The sequence below is a fragment of the Epinephelus fuscoguttatus genome, linkage group LG3 (assembly GCF_011397635.1).
Source record: "Epinephelus fuscoguttatus linkage group LG3, E.fuscoguttatus.final_Chr_v1".
Taxonomy (NCBI): domain Eukaryota; kingdom Metazoa; phylum Chordata; class Actinopteri; order Perciformes; family Serranidae; genus Epinephelus; species Epinephelus fuscoguttatus.
The window spans coordinates 8,164,087-8,190,933 of record NC_064754.1 but is presented as its reverse complement, the minus strand read 5'-3'; the positions used below and the strand labels follow the sequence as shown (position 1 = coordinate 8,190,933).

The following is a 26,847-nucleotide window of genomic DNA, read 5'->3' as shown; positions in this document are numbered from 1 at the left end:
TGGACAAACAGTGTTAATATGCAGCGCTTATTAGAGAACAAGATTGCTGTTGATTCAAGTACAGTGCTTCTCATTATGTATGTGTGTGTGTGTGTATGTGTCAGTGTGCACATTGGCTCGCCATTCTGTCTCCAAGATAGTGCTGCTGTTGGAACACAAAGAAGCCCATTCATCTCTGCAGCCACCTCCTGTCTCTAGACTAGTGCTGTATCACAGCTCCTGATGGGGTGGGAGCATGTGTGTGTGCGCATCTATGAGTCACACACACTCACTCACATAATCCCCAATAAAGCCATCTTTGAATTGTCATTACACTGATGTAATACCATCATGAGCGAGTGTGACGACAGGATGCCGTGTCAGCCTGTGAATTATAATAACTGCTGAACTTTATCATGTAATGCCAGCGCACCCTGACGCGCTGTTCATCATGTTGCATGTTGAGCTCCCAGAGGGTGACCTGATGGCCCTTACAGCTTATCAGTGATACATAAATACCCATTTTAATATATTAAAAACACAATATAGATATGAAAACAGTAGAAGCTACAGTGCTAGAGCTGTAATCCCCTGGGACAGCATGATATATGGTTACATTACTTACATTATATGAGTGTAATACAACATGTTACTGTAAGTTAACAAGCAGAGCCAGGCTGCTCACACGATAGACTCGCATGAGGAAAAGGTTTAAGTCAATACACTGCTTGACACTTGACTGACAAGCCTGAGCAAACAAGACAAAAGGCTGCACCCCAAACGTCAACATATCCATTTAAAGATTGAGCTGTTATCATCAGTAAATGTCCAAAACTAAGACGACTCTACCCTCAGAGGTCAGGCACAGTATGTTCCCAAACATCTTCAGATGATTTATAGCAACAATAGGAAACAATAAAGTACTTCTCTTCCACTGCAGCAGTTTTTTTATATGCCGAGTTTATCTTGGAAGCCCACTCAAATAGATTTGCTCCCACCCACTCAGATTTTTTAGTATTATTGTGTTTATTTCGGTCTTTCAAAACTGGGTGTGAAAAAAGGCAGAGGAAAATACAGGCTGACTGAGATTTATGCAGCAGTGGTGCATTCATGTGCAATCACACTGGGAGAAAAACAGACTTCTAATCAGGGTTGGGTTGTGAATGCAATGCATCATGCTGGGGATGGCGATTATGGGCAGTCCGTGGGTTTGGTTCAGACTAAAATATCTTAACAACTAACATTCATGATCCCCAGAGGATGAACCCTAATAACTTTGTTGATCCCCTGGTGTAGCTTCTGCAGTGGCGCTGTGCTGGAGGGCGAAGCTTTTGATTTACTTGTCCATCTACGTCCCAACCCTCACCTGTGGGTAGTGACCGAAAGAATGAGGTTGTGGATTTGACAGGAATACATTCCTGTCTGTGTCTGTGACCCCCGTTCAACCCACAACCAGCGGGATTCACCTTTCGTTTCTGCTGCTGGTTGAAATCTGTACTCACACAGCATGCTGAATGGTTTATTTTGCTTGCACAAAACTATTTTTAGTCGCAAATGCAAGTGCAGTGACGGATGGAGTAAAATATCACCACACTGCCGACATTTTACTCCATCCGTCACCGCTCACTGTTTGATTGTGTTATCAAAACACGCTGCTATTATTCGGCCTTGCTTTTCACTTATTCCACCGAATACCGAATGTGTGGTGTTTTTTTGCAATATTCGGTTACCAAATATATTCGGTTACCGAATATTCAGTGCATCCCTAATTTAAAAAAAAAGAAAAAGAAAATGATGATGTAATTTTCACTGGGGTCTGTACAGAACAAGCATGCTTCATTAAATCTGGAATATGATTTGAAGGCTGGGGCATCTCTTTAGCATTACAATGCTTAATTTATAATTGTATGTTATGACACATTTTACTTTTGTCAAAAAAGTTCTGTGATTTGGATATTGCACTTGGTCATATTGTGGTTTCCATAATATTTCAATTCATCATAGAGCCCAACTTTGGAGTACTTAAGGGGAGATTTCTATTTTCATGTTAATAGTAAGTCGTGTATTATTTCTAAAATAATTATACTACAATAAGTTCAATAAAAAAATGTAATGTGAATTCGATAAACCCTATTTTCTATTTAAAATTCCTGTTTTACATACAATCCTTAATTACTGTAAATTGTCAACTGCCGCGACAAAGGCAATAATATCTGCATTTACATTTGTTCATGTTTCTATATTGTGTTTTTTAAAAGTTGTAAGGGTGAGGCTTCATTTTAAGGATCTGTGATCATATAAATGTCCTAAAAACTTTCAAGATTCTTCATTAAAAGAAATGTGTAATTAGGTAGAAATTATGGAAGAAAACTAGAGACAGTGTGCAGCTGGTACATTTCCAGCTAGGTAATTAAATAAGGTGAAAGTATAACTTAAATTATTTTTTACAGGCAAACATACAATTCAACATATATCGTGAGTAAAGTCTCCAATACTAAATGATTTATGAATATTTTATAAATATTTAATTGGATTTATGTGAAGCTATTCTTTTATATTTTTCTGATAATTTCCTGAAAACTTCTTGGGAAAAAAAGTTAAAAAATTGGGAGACCTAAAATAAAGTGTTACAATCTCAACAGGACAGATCCTCTGGCAGAATGACAGTAACACTTGCGGTATTTTTCATGTATCACTTTCCCGTGACAGACCTGTTATTGTTTGTGTCTCCGATTTGTGTAACAGCAATGAACCAGTGAGAGATATTATCCAACCTTCACAAACAGAAAGTGTCAACTGATATGTGCTACTTGACACAATCAGCATTTTATTTCATGCCATAAACACTCGTTAGGGAAGTTGAGACATCCATACAATGGTCACAGGCAGCAAAGTCTTTGTTCAAGCATACACAATATGACCTGTACATATTGTTTGAGCAGTCACTAATCTAAAAGAGTATCTTAGGTTACTGACAGCGTGTAAGACTGACCCCTTACCTCACACAGGTATTAAATATGAGCTGGCTCATGTGTGTGGTGTGTGACCTAGATGCTACAGAAACACACAAAGTCCCAAACCCACCTGATCTCTCACATGACCTTTCTTTACAATCCGACCTCCTGCCAGATAATAGTCAAGGCTCAATCACACCTATTCAGCTCTCCAGGTATCTACGATAGAGATACAGTGGCAGTGGGAGCGGTGTCTGCTTACACTACCTTTACCGAACAATGACCCACCGGTGGAGTGAAAGGTCGAGCAGAAACCCTCTGTGTTCAGTATTTTACTATAAGGCAGAGGAGGGCGGGGAGGTGGCTGCTCTTATATGGGCCTCATTGTCATGCCAATACACATGAAGACTTCAAATCCTAGCTGAGCGAGACGAGATATTCACCGACTGATAATCAAAGGTTACCCAACCATAGAATCAGGTCCAAATGTGTCCATATTCCTGGGATATATTTGGAATATGATCAAATCAAATCCTTAGGTTATGCAATCTGTTCCTGGCTTTCAGCTTATTGGAAAATGTTGAGCATGTGCATCTAATTTTAGTTTCACCTAAATTTCAGTCAATAAATCTTATGCCAAAGAATACAAGTAGAGTTCTGCATATTTTACAGAGTTGAACTTTCCTTTTCTCCTTTTTCTGCATGTCCAAAGACAACAAGTTAAAATGGTGTAAGAAGTGTTTATGCACTTATGTGGAGTTAATGGCAAAGTTGTTCTGCAAGAGTCAGAGTTTTCATTGGCAGACGAACCAACAAATGTTAGAAAATGTAGGGATCCTTTTAAAAAATATATTGTGTTTATGGATTTATGCCCATACTCATGTATTTGTGTCTTGGGTATAAAGTTTTAGCTTCCAAACCAACTCATGTTCATTGTGATATTGATTCCAAAACATTGTATTAATTAAACATTGTATTGTATTGATCTTCTCCAAACTTTGTCTGTTGCGGTTTTGACCTTGAAGGGACAGTGCACCCGTATATCAAAAATACACATTTTTCCTTGCACCTGTAGTGCTATTTATCAGTCTAGATTTGGTGTGAGTTGCCGAGTGTTGAAGACATCAGCTGAAGAGATGTCAGCCTTCTCTCCAATATGATGGAACTCGATGTCACTCAGCTCAAAGCGCCAAAAAAATACATTCGACAAACTCAACAGCAATGTCTCTTTCCAAAATTATCCAATCCATAGACCTTGCTGTTAACAGATTCATGTAGGAACTATTTTCTCTCTACCGAACTATATCCGGTATCACTGCGCAGAAGGGAGCGTGCATCGACTTCTAGCTCATCTAGCATCACTGAGCTAGCTAACGTTACAGCTCAGTCAAGGAGGACGAGTATGAGCCTGTTGTCCATGAGTAGATGCACGCTTCCATCTGCACGGTGATTTGGTTGGCACGTGTAGTTCTGCAGAGAGAAAGTAGTTCCTACATGAAACCTCTCACAACAAGGTCTGTGGATTATCTTGAGGAACCCAGGCATTAGGGCTGTGTGATATGACGATATACTGTATATCGTGTGACGAGAGAAAAATGTCTATAGTTTCATATTTTGCTCTATCGTTTATACGTTGTGATGCAAATTACACTTTTTACGGCAATATTTTTCATCATCTGGAGTCTGTCCATCTTTTGCACGGATCACATTGATAAATTACTCTTCTTGGCTTTTTAATTCACGAAGCTTTTACTGCACTTACAGTAACATAATGAGTTTATATAACTCCACCGCTGTCTGTCTCTGACAACTCCGTCAACTTTATGAGATTTTGGTCATATTGCCCAGCCCTACCAGGCATGATGTCTGGAAAAAGACATTGCTGTTGAGTTTTCAAATGTATTTTTTTGGGACTTTGAGCACCACAAGCTGAGCGGCATCTAGTTCCATTATATTGGAGAGAAGGCAGACACCTCTACGGCCGATTTCTCCAACAATTGGCAACTAACGCCAGAACAATCTGAATTGACAACAACACGACAGGTAGGACGAAGAATGTGTTTGTTTGTTTTAAACTGTCCCTTTAAAATGATCAGATCTGAAGCTGATTTGGTGCATGTTAAGTTTCACAAACTATATTAGAGTAGGGTTACTATCATTCAATAAGAAGACCATGAAATGTGGCTGAGAGATCTCAGGACAAAAAACAATGGCTAAATGGATGTTTTAATCAAGAGAAATGCTAACGCAGATTTGAGTATATTTCAATTTCCATTTTTACCAACCAGCAGGCCACCCAGCTGCTCCAACCAAAAATCTGTGTGTGCATGATTCATGTAGGAGCCATTTAACAAAAGGCACATGACAGCAGAGTAACTCACAACTAATAATATTCAACTATGTTGGTAACAAGATGATGCCATGAGGAGACATGATGAATATTCCCACATCTCACCACCCTCATTGAAATGCATCATCCATTCAATCCTTCTCTTTCCCTCTCCCACACACACACACACACACACACACACACACACACACACAGCTTCCCCATTCTTATGGCTTATAGTCTGAATCAAATCCAACCCTCAGGTGATTACAATAAATGGGAGGAGGGGGCGAGAATTAACAATTTCAGCAGCTCAGGTGATAATCTGAAATAATACAAATAAATAAAAAATTACAAAATCAATTCATGGTTTTGAGCAAACGTTTTACAGATCAAGTGCTCAATGAAATCCTAAACCTTAGAGGGATATTTAATTTTACTACGAATAACATACAGTCAGGAAAAAGCATCAGTCTTTCATTACTGCAGCGTTTCAGTTCTGACCCACATCGTTGAAACCAGGCAGCACTGATCATGATGTAAAGCATTTAATCACATTACTAATTCTACAAATTAAAAATCTTTAAGAGAGCAAGAATTAATAAAGTCTAAATCAATGTCAGTCTTCCAGTTCAATCCTGATCTCGAGCAGCCTAACAGATGACACTTGGCCCCTTCCCAGCGTGCCACACAGGAGAAGTGTTAAAGTGCCACCAAAGCTATCAGTCTCTCCGTACAGTGGAGACAGCCAAATGTGATACTGAAACCCAACTGTAACAAAAACACAAAACACATTTTTTTCATTTGGCTCAATGTCATCTGACTCATCCTGCGCAGAGCGCCCCTGACAACTCACACGGTCAGCTGTAAGAAAACCAAAGCCTCAGTACGTTTTAATCTTTACCGCTGGCGGCATGTACATCTGCTGATGAAAGAATTTAAGATTAACCTAGTATCCCACAGCAATAGCTCACTGGGAATAAGAGTATTAGTGTGTGGGAAAGAGTGGGAATCCCATCAACAGTGGGTTTCGGCTTAACTATGCCTACACCATGACTCCATCTTACTGGTACCGAGAGCAAATCTAAAACTCAGAGTAGTGCTGTAAATACAAACAGCAAAACTAGCTTAAGCTCTACTGTTTGAAAAATTAACTGATACATATGAGCTAGAGATTGAAATAAAATTCAAAAATAACAAAAATGAATTAAATCACATTTAAAAATGAAAGCAAAATAAATACATCTGGCTGCCCAAAGATGGTCTTTTAAATACTTACTCTTTCTCACCTCTGTTTCTCTTGGTGCATGCAAATTCTTCTTCTCCTGCTAGCTTGCAATGTTCCCCAATCACAGCGACATACCTAGCTCTCCACAAAATCCCCACACTGTGTACAATGCTGCTGAAATCTCAAAATTGCATCAGCAATCCAAAACACATGCGTACCACCTTTACACTGTGGGTGCGATAAATATAGTCGCAGCTGCTCGCAATGTTATGCAAGGTCACCGTTTTTTCTTTGTTGTTGACAGGTATGAAGAATGGTGGTGATAAAGGAGGTATTGAACTACCCATACAGTTGATGGTGGGTGCGTCTATGTACCCTCATGTCCAACTGTGAGGTGAGGTGAGGTAAAAATTGAACAATAATGACGAAGTCTGATAACAGAACTCCACCAACGCTTGGCTTTAAAAGGACAATCATGTAAGACTTAAGGCCCATTTATGCTCAACGTTACATACGGATATGGATACGGATACGGACGGAGCTATGGGCGGCAGTAGCTCAGTCAATAGGGACTTGGGTTGGGAACCGGAGGGTCGCCTGTTCGAGTCCCCGTCCGGACCAAATATGAAGCGTGGACTGGTGGCTGGACAGGTGCCAGTTCACCTCCTGGGCACTGCCGAGGTGCCCTTGAACAAGGCACCGAACCCCCCAACCCCTCGGGGCGCCTGACCAAAGGGTAGCCCCTTCACTCTGACATCTCTCCACTTTGTGCATGTATAGGTCCTGTTTGTGCATGTGTGTGTCTTTCAGACCTGTGTGTAATTGACAAGCAAGAGTGAAAACATTGAATTTCTCCTCAGGGGGATTAATAAAGTAAATAAACTTAAACTTCTGTCTGTGCTCCGCATTCATTTCGTCCGTATTTCTACACGTTTCCATAAAGCTTACGGATACGGGCCAAACGGGGCAGTACCACCGGAAACCATGGGGGCAGTGTTGCTGTCACTACCTGATACGTAGCTCTAGTGAGACAGGAAGAAGAAATAACAATGGCGGTTATCGAATGCCCCGGCGGACATCCTAAAGTACTGGAAATGACGCTCGTCATCAAATTCTCTCATCGGCAGTACTAGAGACTTTGTCTTTTATGCAAGAGGTACATTATCAATATCTCCTCCACAGTCACCATGTTTGTTTCTGAGTTTGTTGTTGTCATAAACTTTTGACTCTGGGCTGACCCCTGGTGGATATATTGGTTAACATCCATGCCAACGTAAAGGATGCATGGAAATATGTGGGCAGTGACGGTAACATCGTTTGAAACGGACGTATACATTTTCATATGTAAAGGGAGCATAAATGGGCCTTTAGTGGCATCTAGTGTTGAGGCAGCAGATTGCAACCAACTAAATACCCCTTCCCTTCCTTTCCAAGCATGTTGGGAAACTTATAGTGGTCTTCAGGTAACATAAACCTCGAAAGGTCCTCTCTCGGGCCAGTATTCAGTTTGTGTGTTGTGAGCTACTGTAGAAACATGGCGGTGCAACATGGTGGGCTATGTAGAAGGCGACCTGCTCTCTATGTGGATATAAACAGCTCATTCTAAGCTAACAAAAACACAGCTCTTTGTTTCAGGTGATTATACATGAATGAAAACATGTTTATGAAAATTATATTCCATTTCCGCCAATAGATCCAACTAAATCTCACACAGTGGTCCTTAAAAGGCCGACAGGAACTAGAATTACAGCCTTGCAGTTGTACACTTCCACCAACCAGTCAAGTTGCATTTTTACATCCATGTCTATCCAGACTCGGAAAGACTAGAAATTTGAAAATGTGGATACTCCGCACACCTCTCAAACCCCGGCAGTATAGAAGATCAAACAATCAGTACAGTTTCTAGGTGAGCACCCAAGATTAGGGTCACCAATTCATTATCCGACCAAATGTGCCGCCTTCTGTTACTGAGTTATGGCACTGAATAAGCAAAAGAAAGTGTTTTTGCAGAACATTATGATGTCACAGTAAAAGTTTATATAAAATGGCATCTCTTCATTTTATCTTATTAGATATTTGTGTGAAACTTTGCCATAATTAGTGCATGAATTCTTGAGTTATAGCCAAACAGATGTTTTGAGAGGTCACAATTGAATCAGTTCATCCAGGTGGATGTTTGTGCCAAATATGTCAAAATCCCTCAAGACATTCTTCAGGTATCGTGTTCGTGAGGACAACCCGAAAATGTCATGCCTCTGAACACAACTTTCGCCCGCAGAGAGGCATAAAAAAGGACATATTTCAAGAGCTACAACTAATGGTTCATCTGTATGGTATTTTTTATTACCTCATCACACTATAAGATATAAGATGGTACCCTGGTGTATTAAAGACACGGCCCTGATATACATCCCCAGTTCATGTCTAGCTGGGGACCACATCTCTCCTTCTCCCATCATTTCCTGTCAGCTCTCGACTGTACACTGTCCCATAAAAGTAAAAGATGTCCCCAAAATATGACAAAAAAACTCAATTAACAGTGAGAAAATGCCTGACACAATGTCCTGGAGCTAAAGGGGACATTTGAATTTAACCAACCAACAGTCCAGTCCCCCAAAAGTATTTAATTTACAGTAATATAAAAACAGAAAAATAAAAAATCCTCAGATTTGCGAGGCTGCTCCGAGCCAATGTTTGGTGTCTTTGCCAAACCAAACTATTGGATTTGCTGTCTGATCAATTATCTGATGAGACATCTGATTGTTTTGGCACCTGCATGATTCTGCCTTTTCTCCATATGCATTGTGTTAATGTTGAGCCTTCACAGAGCTTCATGCATGTGGTTTCAAGTCTTCATGTGTAAGTACGGCACTGGAATACAAAGCGCCACACTGCTATCAAGGCTTCCCTCCTGGCTGCAGCCTGCTGGCGGGTGGGCAGGAGTTTGGGGATGCACGGTGAATAAACAGTGTGATCAAGTGGGAGGAACTCCGCTGAGATTCAACAAGGAGGACAGACGGATGGACCACACACACACACACACACACACACACACACACACACACACACACACACACACACACACACACACACACGCACACACTTCATAGAACTGTACACTAAGATCCATCGGCAGTCTTCCTGGGGGGACCACAATGTAGCACGAAGTCTAAAAGAGGGGCTTTCCTGGGCAAACTGAGGTAAAGCACAGCTTTTCCAGTTTGTGCAGCCTCCTGAGGCAGTGTGTATATGTGTGTGTGTGTGTGTGTGTGTGTGTGTGTGTGTGTTCAGTAAGCACTGGGCCACTTTCCCAGATGAGATTCTCTGCTGCAGGATAATCCTGATGAAAATGTCTTTCCTCTCCCTCTCGCTCTCGTTCTCTCCATCCGTCCGTCCGCAGACAAACAGTTGGCCAGCCGCCCCCGCTCTTCCTCTCCCACCTTTGTTCACGTCTCACCTCCCTCGCACTACCAGTGACAGACTCCTCACTGACGTAAGTATCTCCCAACAGCCAAAAAGAACAGTAATGCGACGACTGTGCGTCATTATCTTTTTCATAAAACCTGCAGAATTGTCGAGCGGCGTTTGTTGTTGTTGGAAATGAATCATAAGCACGCCCCCGACCTTCTTCATCTGTCTGTAGCTTCTACCTTGGCCTCCACTAAACTTCCCGGATTCTTCTCGTCTTTTTTCTGCGTACCCTTCTTTCTCTAGCACTCAAGTGCATATTATGAAAGACTTAATGCTGATAAAATGACAAGAATCTCTCTCACAAACCCTCCCTCTGTCCAGCGCCGACGCCATGTGCTTGGGCTTTCTAGAAAGAGCTTTTGTTCTTTACACCTAGTTGGATTTGACAAGATAAAACCCGCGCGTCTTCATTTTCATGCTCAGCATCGTCTGCTATTTTGAGGCAGTTTTTCAGAGTCATTTCAGGATAGGCTGCAGGCTCCCAGGAGGCGATAAAACACAAGTGTGTCAAAAGTGGCTGGGTGCTGTGTGTAGACGACCTTCAATCCAATAACATCTACACATTTAAAAAACAACAAAAAGGGAAAATAACCTTCTTCAGTGGTGTCACACTTACTCCCCCCACCTACTATTTTCTAGTTTGGACTATAAATTCACTTAAAAGTGTCAGCAGATCTGGCTTGAACAGAACCGGCAAATAATTGTCAGTGTTTGCTCAAACCCACTTGAAGTATTAGATGTGCAGCATGAGGACAGATAGTGTTACCAAGGCTGTCATCACATCCAGTCAGCATTTACAGGTCAAAAGACATCCAAGTGTCAAGATGTACTAATGTGTGAGCTCAGCCTGCCTGGAATATACTGCATTAATATTTTTAGAAGTTTAGGGTGTTTTCAAAGTATCAGAATTTGAATATATTTCTTTATATTTTAGTAAATCTGTACCATGAAATGTTGCTTGTTTTGCTAGCAACTAGTAGCTCCTTTATGTACGGTTACGACGCAAGTGCAGAAAACAACTCGTATCACATATGATACTGAGGACATTTTTCAAATTTTGGATACTGTGAGGCAACATCTGAGCTTAAATATGCACAACTGTCCTTGATGGATATTGCAGAGACCGTTATCACTGGATAGAGTACGATCCAGTGATTAAAATGGTTAGCTATGTGTATGACATCTGTGTATTAATTTGTACGTTCCCAAAAGCACAAGAAGCATCTGACACACAAGTACATCTATTGTTTTAAACAGCAGAACACGCACCAAGATTCATATAGGGCACGATTTTGGAGCACCAAATGAGGACGCAGTGACCAAAATTCTTTTCCCCAGCCACAGTTGTTGTGCTGAGCTGCGTTGGCTACCTACCTGACTACCAGACATTGCAATAAATTCTACAGCAACATACCATTTATAAGCAACATAATCTTCTTTGTGGGCTCCATCCATGGTGATAAATGATCTGAAGTCTATCATCAATGGCATTTAAAATCATAAATGTTTTATTAGAAGTAGCATTTCCTTGATATGATAAGTCTGAAATTTGCAAGGTTTCCTTAATTAAATTTTCAATATATCTCAGCGTGAACTTTTCCCAAAATACTGCTGGTTCTGTAAATTCATATTCCTCAACAGCAAATGTATAGAAAATCAATAGGGGTATCTGTAATATACACTACAGAATCAGTATCTCAGTATCAGTAAATCACAGTATCTGTAATTTTGCCTAAATAGCGACCTTGTCCTAAAATATTGCTGGTTTTGCGGTGATGGCTTTTCAATCTGATACCTATACAGTTTTTAATTTTATACGTCTATAACAGTGAAACTTTAACATGAAACAACACATCAAATGAGGCACTTCAGTGACCACTGTTGGTGTGTTTGGGCCTTAAGGACTAAAAATGCTGTTTAAACACGTTAACAGTTGTATGTAAAGTTGCATCCAAAAAGCCAAATTTAGCCCATTTTCACCACAGATGTATTGACATCTTTTGACCTGAAAATGAGCAAAACAGCTGACCTAAGCCATATCACGGTATCAGGGTATAGCTGGGTATTTAGAAATCCAACAGTGTGATGTTCAACACTGTCAAAAATACCCACCTCTATTAAACTCATACGGAGATGCTGTATTGGGGATAAATTGTATGTAGTACACATCACGTAATTAGGGCGGTTTTGCTGAGATTTATTTTGCTTTTGTCGAGTTTTTAAGTTAAAAAGGCAATTAAGTTAGTCTTTCTCTGGTGAAAGCGAGAAACTTGAATTCAGAAGGTGTACAGAAGTATTTGTTTATTTGTTTAATGAGGAAAATAGGAGCAAGAATATTACTTTTATTGATATTTTGTGAGTTTATATTGTTTATTTATTAAACTGGAAAACTATATACCCCACTGAAATTTCAATAAGGTATGAATGTATAAAAAAAAAAACCAGATACCATCCAAGTCTACTTAAGGGGCGCTCGATAGTTCAACTTTCTCCTCTTAGACGTTTCATCCTGCATTACAAACTATCCTCCACAAAGACTAAGCACACAGTGAAACATCTACATTCATCTTTGACCAAGCACGACTTGTGCTTTATTTCCAACTGGCATGTGACACCTCCCCCCTACAAATTGTGAGGCAGTGGTACGCTCCAGCACTGTAACCTCAATAAACACACATGCCGGGTTGAGCACAGGTCAGGGCCACTTTCTTTCCCTGCTAGGGTCCCCTGAGGTCTCCATGGCGGGATATGACTGTAAGGTGACACTGAGGTGACCAAGAGGTGGGTGGGGGGAAGGAAAAAATAGAGAGTGGGTGAGAGAGAAAACAGGGCACGCACAGAAAGGGAGAGAGGGAGAGAGACGTCCTCAAGGGCAGACGACTTCTATTTTGGCCTGGTGGTAAACTTGGCTTGGCTGTCTGACAAGACGAGTACGACACAGTGGCGGTGTGTGTGTGTGTGTGTGTGTGTGTGTGTGTGTGTGTGTGCGTGGAGGGGGTAGAGGGGGGTCATGGAGGGAGAAACTGCCTTATTTAGAAAAAGGGGAGCACCCACCAAACAGCAAGAGGGAGAGAAAGGACAGTGTAAAGGAAGAGTAAGGTTGCGATGCTGGTGTTTCAACAGGCGGTCCTGTCCTTGACAAACAGCAGCAGCATGTGGAGTGCTCTTCATCCACCCCCACATAAAGCCCAGCCACACTCAGTTTGACCTGCAGGAACAGAAATCCATACTTCATCATCACAACTGCTGCCCCCTCAAGACCCTGCCTGAGAGACGCAGCGCTTGTGTATGTGTGCGAGAGCCCATCGAGAGGTTACTGAGTGGGAGTAACTGCGCTGTAAGTCCGTACTTTACGTAGACTACATCAGGGCCACTATCTCACAGTATACGACCGATGGCCGCTGCGTCAACATAGGATTTACTCAGGCATATTAACCAAAGTCCATCGTTTCTGTGCTTAACAGCTCACGTGATGATGCCTGTGGGCACCTGTGGGATTTTTTATGGGATCCGTGTTAAACTGTTTTCGTCTGAAATGGCTCGGATCGTAATCTTTACAGGCCGGCAGATTGCATGTAGGCAAGGTCACGGTCAAGACAGAGAATGCTAAATACTGCTGTAAAAGCACAAGCAAATAAAGAGTAAAGAGCATGCACTGTCACCAACCATCAGTGAGTACAGTGAACAACTCCGAACAGACACAAACAGCAGACACACCCAACGAATTAATCACTTCTTAATAATGACAGTCTCATTACTCAATCTCCTTAGCTTAATATAAGAAGTTATAATATTCTGATTATAACGGACTCATGCAAATTCAAGCTGCATGAAACGAAATGCAAATATTGAGCTTGATGGTTCGTTCTTCCTCGGCCTTGGAAATGGTAGTTTGACATGAAAAAGACAAGCAAAAGAAAAGTGACCTCAAGGTCCACTTAGTAAAGGCAGACTGATAAATGTGGCTGAAAGCTCAGATCAAAAGATAATGTGTTTTTTACTTTATTTACATGTTGTCTAAATACAGAGGTGAAAAGTAATTAATTACATTTACTCACGTTACTGTAATTGAGTAGTTTTTTTGTGTAATTTTTTTCAGTAGTTTTTGAAATCTGTAATTTTACTTTTACTGAAGTAAATCTTGACTGAAGTATTGTACTTCGCTACATTGGGGATTACATCCATTACTGAGTAAAGAAAACAAACAAACAAAAAAAAGTTTTCGACTAAATGGAAACCAGAAGGGTGAATCTTGGAAATCTCGCGTGGAATTGACCCAGAACAAGCGGCCAGTGCCGGCGAGTTACTGGACAGAGGGATGGAGGAGGATGGAAGTTCTTCGGCAGAAGCACAAGCAGATGCAACAGTTGAAATGAATGAAAAAAATGAACGAAACGAAAGAAAACCCCGGCCACATCTTGGACAGCTCTTTGCCTTCAAACATACGTGAGGAAGCTACTTCATTATTCAGTGCAAGCTGTGCCTGCCTTGGAAGACGGAACTCTTGGCCTTCAAAAATTCATCCTCAAATCTTCGTTATATTTGTAAAGTTTTTCTTTTAGTAAAAATAACCAGTTTTGGGATTGGATTTATGACCCCTGGACCATTTTTGCATTGCACAGGAGTGACCCCCATCAAGTTGTTTGAAGTAACTAAGTAACTTTTCCTTAAACAAACTACTTATTACTTTTACTTGAGTAGAATTCTAGATGGGCACCTTTACTTGTACTTAAGTAGAATTTCATCAAAGTAAAAGGTACTTTTACTTGAGTTGAATTTTTCAGTACATTTTCCACCTCTGTCTAAATATATTTAAACTGTTCAGAAAAGAAAAATCAAATAGGTGGAAGTTCAAGAAGAAACTTTTATGGCTCTACATCTAAAAATTGGACCTCTTTAAAGTATTTTAGAAATGATTCTGAAAAATAACCTTACGGTTGTATGCCTCCGCCAACCAGTCAAGTTGCAGTTTACGGCTGAATCCAAATGCTTGCGGACTGAGCCCTCACGAACTTCAATTATACGTAGTGTGACGTATTTACTGTCATCACATAAAGTCTGCAAGGGCAGAGACTGCAAGCAGCCCTTGAGACCATTTTGCTCGTTGCCGTGGAAACGTTCAACTATAGCTGCTGTCATATTCATAAGTTGATGAATAGTGCCTACTCATCTGTCCCTCCAGATAAGATATAAATCCCATGTATAGCCTTTTTTTTTTACTTTCTGGCCCACATAACTCAAGCAGCATTTTAATAGGCCTCACTATCAATAACTAATTTACACATTCATAAGATTTTTTTCGGCAGTTGAAAAACCTACAATGTCACGTCCGTATTGGGTTATTAAATCAGCAAAGTCTGCACCCCAAGTGGACTCTCTGGAAGTCTGCAAAAAATCTGTTTGAGGCCCCTTGTGGACTGGATGAATTGTGGATTTAGACAGCCCTAAGCACTCCCAGACTTCCCGGGGACACGCCCACAAAGTTTGCGAGTCTGCAAGTGCCATAAGGCCTGAGCATTTAGATACAGCCTTCATTCATGTCTGTCCAGACTCGTATGTAGCCATGACAGTAGGCAATGCTTCATATATGGATGTTGCTGCAGAGCTATAAATTCTAAACCATGGAAACATCACACACATCTTTAACACAGCAGCACAGTTTCAAGGCGGACACCCAAGATTTGTGCCTAAATGTCTCCTCTTTTGCTCCTAAGTTGTGGCATTAAACAATTTCCATAAGAGTGTGTTTTGCAGGATATTATGATGTCACAGTGAAGTTGACATTTGACCTTTTGGATATCAAATCACATCATTTTATTCTATTAGACATTTGTGTGGAATCTTGTCATAATAAGCTCCTAAATTCTTGAATTATGGCAAAAAACATGCTTTATGAGGTCACAGTAACCTTGACTACTGACCACCAAATTCTAATCCGTTAATCCTTGAGTCAAAGTGGACATTTGTGCCAAATTTGAGGAAATGTCCTCAAGGCGTTTTTGAGATATCACATTCAAACACATGGGGTGGAAACCTGACAACATAATGCCTCTGGCCTCAGCTGTCACCAGGACAGAGGCGTAAAAATCTAAGTTCAGTTGTTAGGCGAGACATTAATTTATGGTAATTTATTATTACAATAATAGAGGACAAAATATCAATCCACTGCCCAGCCCTAATGCAGCTGCAGAGGCTCAATGTCATCACACATCAAAATCTCTTTCATCATCTCAGCCTGCCTGTCTTTCAAAAGTGAAATTAATGACTGAAGTTTCCTACTTAAAGATCTGGTTTGTCTAAACAGACGCTGCTGCCAAATGACTGGAGGGGCTGTCACTATCTTTAACCGTTAAGACATGCTTCTGTTACAATATCTTTGTATTAAATCCCCTGCTCGAGAGCACACCTTGCCAAAAAAAACATTTTATGCTCATGCACCCAAAACAGCAGCTTCACAGTCAGCAAACGTGAGCTTTCAGAGTCAAAGTAGAACGCCACAGTGCTGCCTTTCATGTGCTGAGCTCCCGGATGATGTCTTTTTTTTTAAATCTCTGTATCTTGTCAGGTGACAGGAGGTTAGTGACGGGAGAAGACTTTGAGCTCTTCAATCATCGAGCCATCAAACGCCCTCCGACTGACTAATGAGGGCTCTGGAGGTTTTGAAGCAAAGGTTCAGGTCCTGTGTTGCATTTTTGGTCTTTCAACGCAACACAGGATCTGCAGTATGCGTGGGCAGAGGGGTGAATGCATCGTATGTGTACGATGAATGTGTGCACGAGGTATGTAATATAGGCAGAGAGAAAGAGAGATGGAGAATTTTACTGGAAGCCTGATAACTCAAGTGAAATCAGACAGCACAGACGTGTGCAGAGAGAGATGTCAAAAAAAGGATAGAGATGTACGCCTATGTGTCTGATTCTCTCTCCAGGAATAGTGTGAGCACAGCCAGGAGCCTAGCACTGTGTGTGTGTGTGTGTGTGTGTGTGTGTGTGTGTGTGTGTGTGTGAGTGTGTGTCTTCCTGTGTGTGTCTACAGATGCCAGATCAGAGGTGGAACACAGCTTAATTCCCCCCAGCAGCAGCGGCAGCAGGCTGTGCTCGGCCGTACGTAACCTGTTGGTGGGGTAAGCATGGCGCCGTTTGGACATCCTGGAGCCTGGGACAACCCCGCCTGAACCACAGGGAGATTACACGCACAGTGGTAATGATGCACACAGAGATTGGTTCTACTGTATGATCCAGGTCAGCGGAAAAACTACAGGCGATGAGATGCACAAAGAGCTAGAAGAAGAAATCTGGAGAGGAAACAGTCGTGTTGCTGCGCGTTTCTTTTTTTCTCTCCTTTCACTCTCCGCTGAGCTATGTCTTGTAATTACTTTGGCTCTCACCGGGGTTTTTGCCTCTGTGTCTCAGAGCTGAAAACATCCCTTTGTCCCACTGACTTCCAATGGAATAAAGAGCATATTAATGCCAAAGACCGCCCCCGGGCAGGAAATAACAGAGGCTGCTGGGACAAATATGGCCTCCAACATCATTGAGCTTCACTCAACCTTTGCTCTAATTTCTACACCCAGCACTTTTTACTGTAGAAACACAGGTAATCTAGAATTACAGTAACTGTGAGCCATCGTTCCTTAACGTTTACTTGAAGATTTTTCTGCACCTGCACCACTTCAAGCCTCCTCAACAGCTACAGCTTAAACAAGTGACTCAAGTGTTCAGCTACAGGTGCAGCTGAAGGCCATAAACTTTCAGTTTCAGGAGGTTTCAGGAAATCAGTTATATGCAAAATGTGGATCCTGAAAGCTGACTGGTCTCAGTTTCCATCTCAAAATTACACCTTCATAATTCCAAAGCCAAGTTTTTCTGATAAACGTTCCACTGAACCGGGAGTCCATTTCCCTGACAGCCAATTATTCCCAAAACAAAAGCCCATTTCTCCACAGTCCTGTTTCTCTGAAAATACAAACTCCCTGTAGTTAGAAAACCCAATCACCAGAATATTGTTTGCACTGTATGTTTCATTTGTAGCTTATTTTGTATCAAATGTGTTGAAACTTTACAACTCTGTGGTGGAGGTGTCGTTAGGATTATGCACAAAAACCCCTTGGTTATGGCTAGGAAAAGAACATGTATTGGCTTCAAACACCATCGATAAGTGGCACAAAAGCCACTAGATAAGCAGGGTGGCTCAAACATCGCTGGGAAATACCACAAATGATCAGTGAAAACACCCAGGCTCAGTAGTTCAAGCGCCACTGAGAAACACTGTGAAGTGTTGGTGAAAACACCCTGGTTTGGTGGCTAAAACACCACCAGGAAATGCCATGAAGGGTCCGTAAAAACACACAAGATTGGTAGCTCAAACGCCACTGAGAAACACCACAAATAGCTGGTAAAAACACCTGAGATCAGCAAATCAAACATTGCTGGGAAACACCACAAATGATCAGTGAAAACACCCAGGATGGGTAGCTCAAGTGCCACTGAGAAATCCTTTGAATGGTTGGTGAAAACACCCTTCTTTGGTGGCTCAAACACCACCGGAAAATGCCACACATTGGTTAAAACACCTGGGATTGGTAGCTCAAATGCAATAAAGGGCCAGTAAAAACACCCGAGATCGGTGGCGCCAGCACCACTGAGAAACACTGCGAATGATCGATTAAAAACACCTGGGTTCTGTGCGTCAAACATCAGTGAAAAATGCTGCAAAGGGTTGGTAAACACTCGCAATCGGTGGTTCAAACGCCACTGAGAAATGCTGCAAAGGTTGGTGAAAACACCCAGGATCAGTGGCTCAAAGGACACTTGGAAACAGAAAATAACTGCAGGGTGTGTGTACTTTCTGAGAAATGGGACTTCGGAGTAATGGCCATTTGTTTTGGGGATATCGGGCTGTTGAAGAAACAGGCTTTCGGTCCGATGGGACATTTTTCAGACTAATGAGGCTTCGGAATTTTGGGCGATTGGAACAATGGGATGACACCATACATATAGCCGTAATAAACCTGCAGTCACAGACAACACCCTCCTCCTCTCCTACATTTCACTGTCGTATCTGGTGCTGAGATCTTTACAGTAAATTTGGATACTGTTCCAGAAATTTCTCAAGCCAAAAATACTTTGCTTTGAATAAGAATTGCTCCTGATATGATTTTTAAGCACAAAAAAAGTCTAATTACCCCAAAAGTCTTCAAACTGAAAAGTCCTGACTCTATCAACATGCAAGTATTTTTAGTTTCAAAACTTTAACTGGTGAAACTGACATGATTCCTACTTCACTGGGGGTTTCAAATTTCAACATCACACTTTGCAAGTTGCATGTTGGCCCATCACCATGATGTCACAAGACTCTGCTCTTATGTGCACATATTAAACCAAGACTTAACTCTTTCCTCTCTGCACAAAGATCAGGCCACACAGTTCAGTTAAAACGCAGAGCTTTAAAAATCATTGTTTGTCTTCTTTATGTGTTTTTCCTCGATGTAATACTGTGCGAAATAATTTAATTAAGGTTGTAAAACATACCCAAATCATGTGTTTTAGGCATGGACGGTGAAATTTTGCATTTGGCTTATTCACATCTGCTCTGCCTAATTTCTGACAAACCAAGGTTTGTAACCAAAAGTCACTGCTACACAGTTTGCTTCCATAACTTCCATAAGAGGAACTACTTTGACTATGCAAAACTGCCTTCGCTTTTTTTTTTTTTTTTTTTTTGCTGTCTTTCACTGGTGTTCACACACTGCAGGATATCAGATGTCTGCATCCATCTGCTTATAACAACAAGCCTGGTTTGTGGTCATTTCCTGCAGACTTACATTCTCACTTCTTACACAATGCAATACGTTTGCCTTGGAAAGAGGCTGACACATGGTTTGGATTCTAAAGACCACTGTTGTCACCTCCATGAACCAAAATAATAACAACAAAATCTATGCATCTACAAATTAAAAGCTTCGAAGATTCTTGATCTGAATGCAGCCGTGCTGTGATTACAAGACGTTTAGCTGTGAGTCAGAGCTAACATCTGATTTCCTAGAAATTGACAAAGACTGTCTTTTAGAGAGAAAGCCAACAAAACAGGATGCTGTGGAAGAGGAAGAGGCTGCTGATCTCTGTGTACCCAGATCGCCTAACTGACAGCCTCTCCGTGCGCCAGCAAAGCCATTTGTTTCAGCCTTGCAACTTGAGTCACAGGCAGCGAAAAGAGGGAGCGACATAATGAAAGTGCTGTGTGAGAGGAAGCAAGGAACAGAGAATGGAGGAGTTGTGATACGGTTCTGATAAAACAAATACAAAGGTGTAGAGCTGCTGTTTGTTAATGAGATAAGAGGTATGGCACTGCCTTTTTCCACATGAGCTCTTATTGTCATTAGATGAGTTGATAATAGTGCTGGTGCATAAAGTATCTGCAGACGCACTGTCTTTGAAAAGGTGAGACAAAGACAGGAAAATAAAATATTTGAGCTAAATGATTAAAGTTTGAATACAAGCTACAGCGTACCACATGTCATTGCCCTGTCTGATGATGAAAAGCTTCCTTTTGTCCAACTTGGGTAAGACAGAAACACCGCAGGGACAGAAGCTACATTTGTCACAGGGCAACTAACAGCCTTAAAGGACAAGTTCAGTATTCTGGGAAAAACAGTGGTTCACTTCCTCTTATATCAGTACAGTAAACACTGAGACTGTGGTGTACGAACAGACAATGGCATGGCCAAAGCTACAGGAAGTTATGGGTCCAGGCCAAGAAATAGTTCAGCACATAACATCTGTTCAGCGGCTAATTGCTGTTTTTACTCTCCATTTTTTTGTTCTGGTTAACAAAGCAAAATTAGGGCTGAGAGATGAGATATGAGATTAGGTATATTCATTATTTTTTGTTGTGACCGCTTATCCTGTCGGGTGTGTTGGAGCCTATCCCAGCTGACATTGAGCAAGAGGCAGGGCGCAACCTGAACAGGTCGCCAGACAATCACAGGGCTGACACATAGAGACAGACATTCACATTCACACCTAGGGTCAATTTAGAGTCACCAGTTAACCAAACCTGCATGTCTCTGGATAGTGGGAGGAAGCCGGAGTACCCGGAGAAAACCTACGCTGGAGTTTGAACCAGGAAACCTTTTGCTGTGAGGCGGCAATGCTAACCACTGCACCACCATGCTGCTAGATATGATAGATATAGTCCTAGATTTTTGATATCATAATACTGGAAGAGTTGTCTTTACTGGTTTTAAAAGGTGGCATTACAGAAAAATGATCCAAACTGTTGGAGCTGTTCTACTATTCGCCTTTACCCACTTAGTCATTACATCCACACTACTGCAAAACTGACAATATGGTCGCAATATCAATATCGAGGTGTTAGGTCAAAAATATTTTGATAATTGATTTTTCCATACTGTTTAGCCTGAGGTGAACTATGATGTGAAAATCTGTGAGCTTTAGAGGTGCCAGTAGGTGCAATTAATTGCCTTTGGACAGACCCAACCAAATGGTGTCCACCTTGTTTACAGTGTTTTAGCTAAGCTAAGCGCCTGCTTATTCCAGCCTTATCTGTACTATACAGACATCACGGTGGTATCAAACTCTCTGCAGGAAAGCAAATAAGCATGCCTCCCAAGATTAAGGGGCCGATCACAGCTACAGGTGGCCCTAGAAAGGCAGACGCTTCAAAGACGCTTGAAATGCCTGACACGCCCTTTCAATGAGCGCTCCTCATGAGGAGCACCTGTAGAGCAGGGTTGTGTGCGCAACCGGGCGATCAAAACATTGAAAATGACCCAAGATGGAGGAGGGCACTTGCCGTTGCTCTGCTGGTGGTGCTACTGGCTCCTGACGCCCAAAAGTTGAGATTAATTCAACTTTCAGCGTCTACAAACGCGCATCTAAAAAAAAAAAAAAACGCGAGTCTAAAAAGACGCCAGAAAGACGTTCATCGTCAAAAGTGCTTGAAAACCAGTCAGACGCGCCATATCATAGGGAATCAATTGTTTTACTGGCATCTCATTTCTAGCGCTCCCTGCAGGTGTGATCACCCCCTAACTTTTCCTTTACAGGTACAGTGTGTAAGAGTTAGGGGGATTTAGTGCCATCTAGCGATGAGGATTGCAGACTGCAACTAGCTGAAACTTAATTTAAAATTGCTTCTGTTTTCATTGTTTTAGAAGTTTTTACCATGAGCTGAGTTATCCATAGCGATCCCTATCTCTCCAAAATAAATGGACTAGGTGATTTAAACAAGTGACAATACTGAATAAAGCAGTTTCATGTTACAAATCAGTGTTTCTCCTATGCTGTTTGGCACGTCGCAGATGGGCCTCTAGCCTAGCACCTGCTAATGTGTGCTCACCTAATTTCTGATCCAGAGTTTCGGGAGGTTTTTACCTTGAGCCAAATTATCTGCAGAGGTCTCCTCTCCAAAACAAACAGACCTGGTGATCTAAACCAGAAAAAACAGGGTTTCTCCAACGCTGTTTGGCATGTCAGAGACAGACTGCTAGCCCCAGCACCTGCTAATCTGTGCTCACCTTTTTTCTCTGATAACTTAAGATCAAGACGTTCAGCAGGTTTTTTTTTTTTTTTTACCAGTAACTGAATTATCTGCAGAGGTCTGTTCCTCTCCAAAACAAACGGACCCAATGTTTTAAACCGGTAAAAATACTGAATAAAGCAGTTTCACGTAAAAAAAAAAAATAATTATTTTTTTCAATGCTCTTGTCATGGAGGAACTGCTAACTATGGTGGGCAATGTGAAAATGCGAATGGCAATATGGCGACTTCCATAGACAAGGGCCCGCTCCCTATGTAGGTATAAATGGCTCATTCTAAGGTAACCAAAACACAAAGAAAACATACTTACGATATTATATTCCATTTCTGCAAATATATCCCCCTAAATCCTACACACTAGACCTTTAAATTCCATATCTAAGGAAGAGAAAATGGACTTATACATATGATTTTCTTTCAGTCATTCTTCATGGTTGTTTTCTTCCATAACCAGTTTGTATTATACTCCGCATCGCTTCTTGTTTTTGTCTCCTTTAACCACTATTTTTCTGCTCAATATGCTTTTGCAACCGAGATATATTTACTTGTCACATCAATAAGGAAAACTGAAAGTGAAACTGAGAGTGTGTGTGTGAGAGAGAGGGGGGGAGAAATCACAGGAGAGTGTTCTTAATCAAATCTGACAAAAGAAGTGAGCTTCAGCTGTGGGGCTCAGGTGGATCTCTGGAGTCCACACACTCTTTCAGACACGTGACTGAATAACCCCCCCCCTCCCCCCCAGCTCCCCTGTTTTCTCTATTTTAATTCTTCAGTACATCCATCTATCCATCCGTCCATTCTCCATCTTTACATTTCACTCCTCTTATCTCTGAACCTAGCAGCAATGCCTCGGCTCTGATGCACACACACACACATGCACACAACATACATGTTCAGGCGTGGCTACTGTGTTCAGTCCCCAGCTGTGGCATCTAAAACCTTTAAGATCCCTTGGAAACATTTTCTGTCTCCTCTCCTCCTGCTCTTTCTGCAACCCCACACCTACCCTACCCTACACACACACACACACACACACACACACACACACACACACACACACACACACACACACACACACACACCAGCTCACTGCCCTGTCTCTCAGCATCAGCATCACTGTGAAGTGAAAAGGCCAGCATCCCCATGAGATGTGGTCTTTGTTGATGTTGTTGTTTTGAAATGTGGGGATCTTGCATGTTGGTTGGGGCATCGTCGACCATTTGAAAGCCACAGTGAGATAACCACAGAGAGCCAGAGCCGTCGCAGTAGTTGCAGGCCGCTGCCTCTGCTTATGCTGCTACAAACACAGTGAAGTATACACTTCCTGCTTTCGCCCAGCTCGGATTATTCTCCTCTCTGCTCTCCTTACTGCCTGGCAGGCACAGATGCAGGTCCGATTTTCTGTCCAGACAAAACCATGTTGCCATTTCATCAAATCGCTGCTTCTGGGTTCAACTGGACCAAATGAAGAGTGGTGTATCTTCTGTACAAAGCAGACATCTCTCTTGGAGCAACCTCAGATACTCGATTAATTACCTCTACCCGACATGCATCTTTAAAAACCTGAGGAGGCACACTGAGCATGCTCATCAGCGATGCCCTGTTTCACACGTTCACAGCTGGGAGCTGCCAGGTACAGCTCCAGCCTGCTACTGTTGCACCACTGAGCCGCTCTAATGCCGTTATTGCTGATTAATTGCCTTGCTCAAGGGCAGCATGTCAAGGGAAAGAAGAAGAGATTCATATTTACACCACACAGCCAGATTTCTCCCGTGTTTCTCCACAGCCACAATCTCACCTGCTCCTCTACAACCGCCAGGCAACTCCCTCATTCATTAGTGCTAAATTTGCACTTAACTGCCTATCAGGGCTCAGCTTACTCAAGCCTTCATATACTCAAACCCATCTGAGACCCTGGATCAATACCTGACCTCTGAGCGGCAACCAGGGAGAGGGGGGCCCGCTCTCATGGGAAATTAGAAATGGATTCAGCAGGCGATGGTGCTTGGTTTTTGGTTTGGACCAGATGGGAGATGAAAATGTTTTTTGTCAGCGAGGCTTGCAGTCGCTGCATACAGAAGACGACCACCCGGGGCAGGGTGATTCACATGCGGCGAGGTGGCATGGAGCAGGGCTTTTCTGTGGGCTGGAAGATGTAGCAGCGGCCATCCGCTCAGGTGTTTGGGGAGGGGAATGGGGACGTGTGATGGTGTGAAAATTAAGAACTAGCCCGTAGAAAATGGCTCAATTAGTGGACACTAAACAAACCTTATAATACCATGGACTCAGTGAACGACAGGCAGCCAAACCCTAAATCCTGGCAGTGTTAGTGCAACATCAATCCACTGAGGCAGTAAGAACTTAAAGGATTTGAAGTCTAAATAGTTTTAAATGTTATAAGCTTGGCCTCAAGTCCTGTGCCATGAGGTCACAGACTCATTATGAGACAATGGGCCCGTGGGCACAGAAATGTTAACGTCCCAAAAACAATCGCACACATAGAGAAAACTCAAAGTGAAAGTGGTGGGAAAGTGGTTTTGTTTTTGCATCTCTTTGTAGCCGTTTGGTGTCTCTTTCAGTGACATTTCACCCCCTGACCCCTTGAGTCCATGGGCCTGCGCCCAGTAGGCCCGTTCCTTAACCCATCCATGATCCTGGTACCCTATTATTACATTCAATCTCACATACCCAGGACCCCCAAAACATCACAGCACAGTATAATACGAGATGGCATCAGCTACACTCTACCTCCAGTCTCACCAGTAGTAAAAGGCCATCTGGTTCCACCCATGTATTTCCTAATTTCACCAGAAGCCACTTCATCAACCTCACACACACACACACACACACACACACACACACACAAATACACCCCATCCTCTACATTGCAGTCTTAAACTGTACATGCAATGGCCAGGGTCTTCACGTCACAAGCCTTCCTGCTCCCCCCAACCCATCCCGGCCCAACCTCCATATCCCGGAGTAAAAAAAAAACAAAAAACACACACACACACACACACACACACACACACACACACACACACGCAAAGCAGAGCATCTCCTCTTACCCATCTGTGCCTGTGTCGGATGTCTTTCAGAGATTCATGGTGGATGCGAGCCCTGCTGGTCTGAGTCTAGTCTGGTAGTCTTGCAGCAGAAACCGCTATGCCATCGCATTGGTGATGCTGGAGTCTCGGTGGTAGCCGGCGGCCGGGGTCTCTCTCTGTCTCAGTGTGTGTGTGTGTGTGTGTGCTTCAGCCGGGTTACTCTATGGTCATCTCGTAGTGTTTACCCCCTCCTTTGGTTTTATCCACCGAATCGCCTGCGCCGATGATCGTCCCGTGCACCACCTCCAGTGGATCCTGTCGGCGGTGGTGATGGCACAGCCTCCTCTCTTGCTTCTGGTGTTTATCCTCTGACAGACCGAGCAGAGGTTTTGTCCAGAGAGGATTAAAATAAAGAGAAAACAGAAAACACCGCTCCGCTCCGGTGCGCAAAGGGATGAGCCGAACGGCGCAGACAAGGATGGAGATGGAGAGATGAGGAGGGTTGGCGGTGGGGGGTGATCGCCGCTCTCTGCCGTCCTATTCGCCGTTTTCTGTCGTGTTTACGACCCGCTGTCGCCTCCTCCCACCGTCTTCTCTATCTCCCCCTCACCGTGATGCGTCTCCCTCTCTTCCGTCCTCCGTGCTGCGCTCTGCACTCGCTGTGACGCTTTTTCCGCTCTTAAGAAAATAGGACCCCCCCCCTCTTTCACTTCTTCATCATCTAACCCCCCCTTCTACCTTTTGATCAGACAGGCAAGAAGGAGGTGGAGACGAGTGTGTGTGTGGGGGCAAGTGAAAGAAAACGAAGGCAGTGGAAGGAGGAGTCCCGCGAGAAGAGAGCTCCTCCCCATTATGCTGCTTATCAGTGGAGGACGAGGGGGGCGCCCATCATGTAGGGAGATATAAGGGAGGAAATATGAGCGGGGGGGGGGGTGTTGGTGGTGGTGAACTTGCACAGAGGCTTGAGCAGAGACGACTGCTATTATTATTACTGCTACTTCTGCTGTGGTACTGTGAGGTGTCCTGCACCCTAAATATATCCAACCCCATACAAGTTCTGCAAAAACTAAAACAACATGACTTTAAGTCAGTGACCACAGCAGAGCCCCCGTGAGGCTGTAATGCACATTGCATGTCAGAAAAAAATGCATGGATAAAATATGCAAAGACTATTTAAAGACATACCACAGTGGGTCAAAGAATGTAAAGTTTTGCCTGAGGGTGGCGCCAGAGAAACGCCCATATTGTGACATAGAGGAATAAATAGACATTTTGGCAA

The 26,847-nt window shown here is 42.6% G+C and overlaps 1 protein-coding gene across 1 annotated transcript in view; it reads right to left on the bottom strand.

Annotated features, from left to right (window-relative positions):
• The window catches only part of mgat3b (beta-1,4-mannosyl-glycoprotein 4-beta-N-acetylglucosaminyltransferase b), a 101,316-nt gene extending 74,969 nt beyond the window's left edge, over positions 1-26,347 (bottom strand). The window contains exon 1 of the mRNA XM_049570947.1: positions 25,590-26,347. The gene's annotated coding sequence lies outside the window, so the exon portion shown is untranslated. The remainder of the gene's footprint in view (positions 1-25,589) is intronic.
• Positions 26,348-26,847: the final 500 nt, after the last annotated feature.